We start from the raw sequence: 9,691 nt of genomic DNA on the forward strand, positions 1-9,691 counted from the left end.
AAACTCATAGAAACAGAGTAAAATATGGTGGTTATCAGAGGCAGGGGAGTGGGGGAATTGGGGAGATGTGAAAGAGGACAAACTTGCAACTGAAGGATGAATGAGTTCTGGCGATCTAATGCAGAGCATATTAATTGTAGTCCACAATACAGTACTAAATACTTCAAAATTGCTAGAGCCTAGATCTCAAATATTCTCACCACACAAAAAATGAAGTGATAGTTATGTGACATGATAAAGTTGTTAACTAAAGCTACAGTGGTGCTCATAAGGCAATATATAAATGTATCAACTTGACATGCACACCCTAAATTTACACAACGTTCTAAGTCAGTTATCTCTTAATTTTGAAATGTGGTTTATCCATAAAATAGAGTATTACTTGGGAAGGAAATTCTGACACAGGCTACAACATGGATGAACCTTGAAGACATTATGTTAAGTGAAATAAACCAGACAGAAAAGGACAATTATTGTATGATTCCACTTATATAAGGTACCTAGAGTAGCCAAATTCACGGAGACATAAAGTAGAATGGTGGGTGCCAGGGAGATGGGGAGTTAGTGTTTAAAGGGACAGAGTTTCAGTTTGGGAAGATGAAAAAGTTCCAGAGAGACATGGTGATGATGGTTTCACAACAATGTGAATGTGCTGAATGCCACTGAAATGCCCACTTTTTAAAAAAAAAGTTAAAAGGGTAAATTTTATGTTATGTATATGTTGCTGCAATAAAAAATAATCCTCTCTATACATAACCTGAATACTTCCAATGTGTGAGCGCTTTGATTTAAGTCTTGTTATTTGTGAGAATCAAGCATAGAAAGGCAGGTTAACTCCTCCTAGAAACCTTCTCTATCAATAGTTAAACAATGACTTATTCTCCATGTGTTCAAATTCATTTGACCGTCTGTCTTTTGAAAGGTTGGTGTTCCCAGTGGTGGTTTTCTGTCTACGAAACTCCTTACAAACAACATTCTAGTCCCAGGTCTGCCACTAAGTTTCCTCAGCAGGTTGAATTAGACCTGCGTGGTACAACAGAGCTTTCTGCAATGGTGGAAATGTTCTATGCCTGCACTGTCCAGTATGGCAACCACTAACCACATGTGGCCATTGAGCATTTAAAATGGAGCTAGTGCCCCTGAGAAGCTAAATTTTTATTTCATTTCATTATCGGAAAAAATTTTAAGTATGTTTGTAACAACTTTCAACTGTAAGTTTTATGAAATCTAAATAGAAATCAAGTATTTCCAAGGAAAATTAGCATCCAAATGGAGATGTGCTATAAGTGTAAAATACACATTGGATCTCAAAGACTGTATGAACAAAAGAATGTAGCTTGTTAGTAATTTTCATACTGATGACATATTGAAATGGTATTTTCAACATATTGGGTTAAATACATTATTAAAATTAATTTCACTTGTTTCTTTTTACTTTTTCTAAAGTAACTGCTAGAAAATTCAAAGTTCCATATGGGTCTTGCATTATATTTTACTGAAGAGTATTGAAGTAGACAATTCCTCAGAGCCACTGCAATTCCCTGAAACAAGTAGCCTTATAAGCATTTTTAAAAATCCAATCTAATATTTAACAATGAAGAGAATAATTACTGAATTTGGGGGGAAACTTAAATAGTTAATGGACATTTCATACTTTACTTCTAACACAATACTTCAGAAGGTAAGTGAAAGTTTTTAAGAGCAGAGGAGAATATTGTTTTATCCTCAGAGTTGTATTTAGATGCATGTTCATTTCTAGAATCTCAAGTCCAAGGACAATGCCCAGGAGATATTAGATGTTCAGTAAATATGTTCCATCGATATTAAAACTAGTACTTTGCTTCACAAAGCATGTATTTCAACTTCATAAACTTAATAGGCTGAGTCCAAAATGGAATTAACACCATTGTCACTCACCAGTTAAAGGCTCTGAGCAAGGCCTTTGTATTAACCTTCATTCAAAATTAACTTAAAAAAAACCCAAACAAACAGATACACCAGGTCCTTGAAGTGTCCTACTCTGCTGTTATGGCAATGCTGATGTCATGAGGAATGGTGCTAATTTTTATATCAACTATGTAGTTGCCTGCTCATCTAATAGAACTTATTTTCTTCATCCACTCCCCTACAATGCTCATCAAATTCAGACTCTCCTCTAATGAGAAGAAAGCCTAATTTATCCCATCCTCCCTTTTAAAATGGAATTGGAAGTGAAGTTCAGTTCAACAAATATTTATTACTGAGACCCAGAATGACCTAGGAATTATGGATGGAGATTAACAATGCAGCTGCCCCAGAGCCTCTTGTCTGCGGGAGAGTCAGCTGTAGAGACAAAGTGGAGAGTTATAAGAAGACCAAGGTAGGACTTAGAACACAGTCTGGGAAATGGGGGTGATGGCCATGGGGAGCTAAGGGAGCTGGAAGAGAGAAGGAAACCAGTGCTACATTCTAAGCAGCTCTGAGTAGAAGAGCCGAATTAGCCAAGACACTTCCAACTTTAAGATAGCAGAGAAGCAATGGTGACAGCTCTCTCGCTATACCCAACCTTTAGAAATGAGGGGGATCGCCACTTCCTCACCTCTGATTTTCTCCCCAGCTCTCTCCACTGAGACTTCTCAAGTAGAAGTCACCAAAGTCTTCGGTCTTACTAAGTCCAATGTGTTGCCCTAAGTACGCATCTTTCTTAATCCTTTAACAGCATATGACACAGTCACTCCCTCATTCTTGGTCTCCAGAGCCCTGACGGCCCTGTCTACTGGCTTCTCCTTCCGAGTTCCTGCCTCCTAGATACTGGAGTGGCCCTCAGCTCTGTCTTTGACCCTATTTTCCTCTCTAGCTATTCCTTCAGGGATAACACCCAGTCTGTGGCATTAAATATGCTCCCCTAAGGGGACAACTCCCAAATACATATTCTCGATTCTGATTTTTTTTAGTTAATGCCACTCAACACTTGGATATCTAATAAGCATGTCAAATTTTTTTTTTTTAAACAACAGCTCCTGTTTATTTTTTAATTTTTATTTATTTATTTAATTTATGGCTGTGTTGGGTCTTCGTTTCTGTGCGAGGGCTTTCTCTAGTTGCGGCAAGTGGGGGCCACTCTTTATCGCGGTGTGCGGGCCTCTCACTATCGCGGCCTCTCTTGTTGCGAGCACAGGCTCCAGACGCGCAGGCTCAGTAGTTGTGGCTCCCGGGCCCAGTCGCTCCGCGGCATGTGGGATCTTCCCGGACCAGGGCTCGAACCCGTGTCCCCTGCATTGGCAGGCAGACTCTCAACCACTGCGCCACAAGGGAAGCCCAAGCATGTCAAATTTAACACGTCCAAACAGAGCCCTAGATTTCTCCCCCTCAAACCTGCTCTCCCCACAGTCTTCTCTACCACCTCTGGAAGTGCCATCACTAGCCCTCCAGTAGCTTAGGCCAAACTCTTGGAGTCACCCCCAACTCTTCTTTTTCCCCTCCTACCAAACGTACAGATAATCCATTAGCAAGTCGTGCTAGCCCCACCTTCAAAATATGTCCCATATCTGACTTCTCACCGCCTCCATCACCACGATCCCGGACACCCTCGCCTTGACTACTGCAATACCCCCTAGACTGTTCTCCATACTCCCACGCTTGTCACCCTTTCCACTACCAGAGTCATCTAAGTGACACTGTCCCAGCTGCAAACCTCCAAGGCTTAACGCTGGAAATAAAATTTAAAAACCTTTATCACGGACCTCAAAGTCCTTCACGATCTGGATCCTGGCTACCTTTTCAACTTCATTTCCTACCTTCTGCTTATTGACCTCTGAGCTCCAGCCACACCAACTTCCTTCCCAATCCTCATTCCCACCTCAGTGCTTTTGCACTTGCTGATGATGCATCTCCTGGGAAGCCTCTTCTCTCCCTCACTTCATTCAGGTCTTTGCTCAAATCTCACCTCCTATTAGAGGCCTTCCCGACCACCTTCTCCAAAATAAGACTCTCCCTCCCTTATGCCCATAATCTTCATCACCTTGTCTGCCTTATCTTCACTGGACATGACATGGTACTACATACCCTTTATACGTTGTCTCTTTCTCCCACTGAAACGCAAGCTCCATGATGGCAGAGACTCTGTCTTGTCACCACCCTATCATCGGCCCCTATTGCAGTGCCTGATACCTAGCAGGCACTTGAGGAATATTATTTGAATAAATTGAAAGAGAAGGAAGTTAATATCTCTATAACCCCGATCAAAAACAAGAGGAAAAACCAGCAAAGAGCCAGAAACAGAGAGCAGAGAAGCTGAGAAGCCACAGCAGTGAACCAGGGCCCAAACACGCAGCCAGACAGGGCAGCCAGAAGTAAAAGAGGCACCGAAGAGGAAATGACAACCACCACCCAAGGTAGAAAATAAGGCCAAGTCTCAACAATAATTCTGGAAATGTGGATTACAACAAGATACCATTTCTCACCCATCTGATTGGAAAAATTAACAGTTTGATATCATTAAGTGTTGGTAAAAATACAGGGAAAATGTTCTCTCATATGCTGCTGGTATGAGTGTAAAGAGGTGCAGCCACTTTGCAGGGCAATTCTGCAGTATCTATAAAACCCCCAAACTCACACACCCTATGATCCAACTTTTCCATTTATATTCTAGAGAAACATTCACACAGTTGGGCAATGAGGCATATACAAGAATGCTGCCTGAAGCTTGGTTTGTAGTATTAAAAAGATTAGGAACAACTTGGATATCCTCAGCAGAGAAATGGAAAAAAGTTCACTATCTCTTATATAATGGGATAATATACAACCATTAAAACGCACGAGATAGAGCTACATATAACAACATGAATACCTCTCCAAGACACACTTTTAAGTGAAAAAGGCTATATGCAGCATTATTCACTATATCATTTCTATTAAAAAAGTGTACACACAGGGATTACTACATGTCTCACAAGGAAATAATGTTTTTGTATGTTGGAGGGCACAAAAGCAAGTAAATTGTCCAAGGGGATCTCATCTTTTTATGTAACACTTTACTATTTCATAGGCAATTTACAAAAAGAATATATACTTTTTAAAGTATATATAAGGAAATTAGCTGAGTGAATTGGGATAGGGTTGGTGTTCAGACTGGAACTACCAGTAGAAAACCTGAAATTGTTTGGCATATTTTAAGAACAATTAAGTTTATTTTGTTGGAGCAGTAAGATTGAGGCAAGTAGTGGCAGTAATTGAGACTAGAGAGGCTGCCTGGGGCAAGCTGTGAACAGGCTTGTGTACCAGGCTAAATCTCATGGACTTTATCCAATGATTCCACACCATTCATCCATTTCTCTAGTATAATTTGTAGCTTTGAGAACTATGGGAAATTCTCCAATAACTAGGATTGACCTTACACATTTTTAAAATGTATTTGAAATCATTACATTCCCTTGCAGCCTTGCAAAACAGTCATTGTCTATAAATCCCTTTCGCAATATACAAAAGTTGCCCTGCTAAAATCATTATATTCTTTTATTTTTTTTAAATCATTATATTCGCTCAGACATCATAAAAAACAACAGAGGCTGAGTATGGCACCTATTAAATCACCCCTGCCCTATTTCTTTGAAATTCCAAGAAAAAAACCAAAAGTTGAAAGAAAGACAAGGATGCTTAATTATAAAGATGTTTTCAGCCTGCATAATTAACTGCTTTATGCTGACAGCATTCAGTCCATTAGTCAGCATGTCATTCACCCATCAAACTTGTGTTGAGCTCAACTGTGTTAGGTACTCGGACTACCGTGATGAGCAAGGACAATCCCCACTCCCACGGAACTGACAGACGAAGAAGGGAAAGAAATATTAGATGGATTACTGCAACAGAGAAATGTAAAACTGCAACACTAATAAGTTCTACAAAAGAATGACCCACAAAAGAATGGTTTAAGCACATAATGGGGGAATATGACTTAAGAAGGTCATGGAAGGTTTTTCTGGGAAAGGGGAGACTGAGATTTAAAGGAAGAAAAGAAAAAAACTAGGAGAAGCAGCAGTGGGTAAGGAAGTTAATTCCTCTTGATAAATGGAACAGCATATGTGAAGGTCCTGTGGCTGGAAAGGTAGAATGCTAATATTTCAATGGACCTTTGAGAACACAATAGCTGGAAAAAAAACTGTTTCTTGCTGTTTCCTAATTTCTTGACCTGGAGGAAGATGAACAGAATATAAATATATCACATAACTAAACACTTGACCTTGCCATCTTGCCCCAAATAATGCTTTTTTTTTTTTTTTTTAGTGGCAAACAAGGCTCTAAATCCATTGCTTAAGAATAAGACTGCAAACCTTAGGCTGCATCTCCTCTAGCCTGAGTTACTTAATGAAGTCCTACAAACAATCAAATCAACAGCCTCTTTGAATGAATAGCTTGTGTATTCATAAAATAAGAAAATTCTGATACCTCATTTGGGAGAAGAAAAAAAAAAAAAAGAGCCAAAGCATTTTCATAGCTCCACATAGAAGAAACAAGCAATTGATGGCAGAAATTTTAACTTTATGCTATCTTTTGGCATCTATAGAAACTGCCTGTCTAGAAGAAGAAAAAGTTTGCTCAAGTTCCCAACAAAAATCTGTCAACGACCTCAACAATAACTTTCCAGAATGTTTTTAACTGCAACCCACATTAAGAAATTTATTTTACATGGTGACTTACCACAGATATATAGACACATAAATAAAAGTTTTATGTTACAAATAAACCAACTGCAAAAAGATTTTTTAAAAAAAGAGTTCATTGGGACCTATTGTCAACTAATCTATGACAAAGGAGGCAAGAATATACAATGAAGAAAAGATAGTCTCTTCAACAAGTGGTGCTGGGAAAACTGGACAGCTACATGTAAAAGAATGAAATTAGAATACTCTAACACCACACACAAAAATAAACTCAAAATGGATTAAAGACCTAAGTGTTAGGCCGGTTACTATAAAACTCTTAGAGGAAAACATAGGCAGAGGAAAACATAGGCAGAACACTCTCTAACATAAATCGCAGCAATATCTTTTCTGACCCACCTCCTAGGGTAATGAAAATAAAAACCAAAATAAACAAATGGGACCTAATTAAACTTAAAAGCTTTTGCACAGCAAAGGAAACCAAAAACAAAACAAAAAGACAACCCACAGAATGGGAGAAAATATTTGCAAACGAAGCGACCAACAAGGGATTAGTCCACAAAATATACAAACAGCTCATGCAGCTCAATATCAAAAAAACAAACAACCCAATCAAAAAAATAGGCGGCAGATCTAAATAACATTTCTCCAAAGAAGACATACAGACGGCCAAAAAGCACATGAAAAGATACTCTACGTCACTATCAGAGAAATGCAAATCAAAACTACAATGAAGTATCACCTCACATCGGTCAGAATGGCCATCACCAAAAAAATCTACAAACAATAAACGCTGGAGAGGATGTGAAGAAAAGGGAACCCTCCTGAAATATATGAGAGTAAAATGAAGTAATGTCTGGGATTCATTTTAAAATATCATCGGCCAAAAAAGAGATGAAACTGGTATGGCACAAATCTTGACAACTGTTGGATCTGGGTGGTGAACATATGTGGGTTCATTATACTATTCTCTCTACTTTTGTATACGCTTGAACTTTTTCATAATACAAAATTAAGTTCAAATGAAATGAATCTACTCTTACCCTAGCTATGTATAATGCTCTTTCATATTTTCTGGTGGTTTTTTTTTTTAACTCAATAATAGAAGTAAAAAGAATGGTGGTGATGAGCCCCTAAGTCGATTTCATGATGCTCCGAAGGTTTGGGCTGCATGGTGTGAAGGTTTCTAACTTCCTGCTCTTTGTTCTGCCCATACGGAATCATTCTAACACAAAAGACACTTTCTGGTCACTTGATGCAAATCAAAAACGAAAAGCCTAATTCTCTTCAATGTTTCCAACTTCCAAAAATGTACTGCTTCCTGACATTTCCATAGTTGTCTATTTAAGTTCAATGTAAATAGCTGCTGCTACTTTGGGAGTGCCTGATAATGTCTATCACAGTACAAGGATATATGTCTCTCTGGTGACATCTAAATGTTGATCTTGTAAATTCTACAGCAACACGTAATGTAGTACAAAGATATGCCAAGTAGCATCAAAAACATTTTTTTTTTCAAAATCTGGGTTTAATATAAATGTCAAATCAAATTAGAGGAAAACAAATGACAAAATGTATTCAGATGACTTCAGCTAATTAATTCTTTCCATTGATAATATTTTGAACTTGGGACACAGGTTATTAAATGCTTTATTTCTGTTGTTAGTTACAATTGCTAACTTACAAAGCACATTGATTGTATACACTGCTAAGTTTTTTTCAAGACAAGTTCTATCTTTGTATGAAGTGGGAGTTTCCAACATTAAATAATCCATAGCCACTGTTTTTATTGTGCTGAGACATGGATTCAAAAACCCTGTGATCCAACAGATACATATATCACACCTCAGCCTTCCTTTTGCTCACCTGGGGGAAATTATCCATCAGGTCTAAAATGCCACTCTGACTTTGTGAATTTGGCTGGCTAGCTAACATTTATAACACTGCTTCCTCCACCGGCTTCTGAACTGCAACTTGATTTTATTCAGATGTCAACTTTTACCAAGCCTCAAGCACTTCAGGGAAGCTGCCCCACCCCTACTTGGTAGTTCCAGGTGATGTACTCCATTTTACCTAAACCAGTCATGCTAATCCCCTTCTCCCTGCCATTGATTAGTTTAGGAGTGAACGTGTGATAAAATTCTGGGCAACGAAGTAGGAGTGTAAGCCAGTCAGGAGGGTTTCTGGGAAAGGTTCTCCTGCTCCTAAGAGACAGAAGATTGTTCATCTGGACACTGTTCGAGCTGCACAGGAGGCTGGGACCCGGCAGCATCTTTCTACCAGCTTCAAGGAAAACTTCACATAGAGGAGGACCAATCTAAGACAATCACACAGAAACAGACCTGAGGCTCCTACTTCCCAGTTTCTGACAACGGGAAATGATCCATTTCCTTATCATTTAAGCCACTTGCATGTTACTTACAGCTAAGTGTTCTTAAATGATACATTACGTTTTCAGAATTTTAGACACAACTTCCTATCTATTATTGATTAAGTAATCTGTGAGCTTAAACTAAGAGTGGATCTGTGTGACTCCAAAACAGCTGGTCATTTCAGCTCAAAAAACCTAAAGTAAGTGTATGAGTTGATATGGGATCAGAGAAAAACACTAATGGTATAAGTCTCTGAGAAGTTTAGGGGTACTCTAGCCAACAGGGTGAGGCTGAATAAAGAGCAGAAACGGTCGACAAAAAAAATGATGCCTAAGTTAACTCTATTAGAAAAAAGAGGTAAAAACTCTCGCACATCTGAATTTCACATGTCATCAACCCCAAAATGTTTGGAGGCATGGCTATAAGGTGTCAGCTGCTACTGAGAAAGATCTCAGCATTCTGGCTAATTACAAGACAAGCTGTACACTTAAAAAGATGACCAAATAGCTAAAGTTCTGAACACAAACACAAGATGGGCTAACCTATTTCATTACATGGTACTGCGCAGTGTATAAAAGCAGGTGATTTCTGAGGTTAAGTGTCAGCAGAGGGAGAGCTGCAGATCTAATCTAAGGCTGGGAGAGAAAGAGGGAAAAAGAGAAGACTAAATTTTGACAGATC

The sequence above is a fragment of the Balaenoptera physalus genome, assembly GCF_965194825.1.
Source record: "Balaenoptera physalus genome assembly, chromosome: 11".
NCBI classification, from domain to species: domain Eukaryota; kingdom Metazoa; phylum Chordata; class Mammalia; order Artiodactyla; family Balaenopteridae; genus Balaenoptera; species Balaenoptera physalus.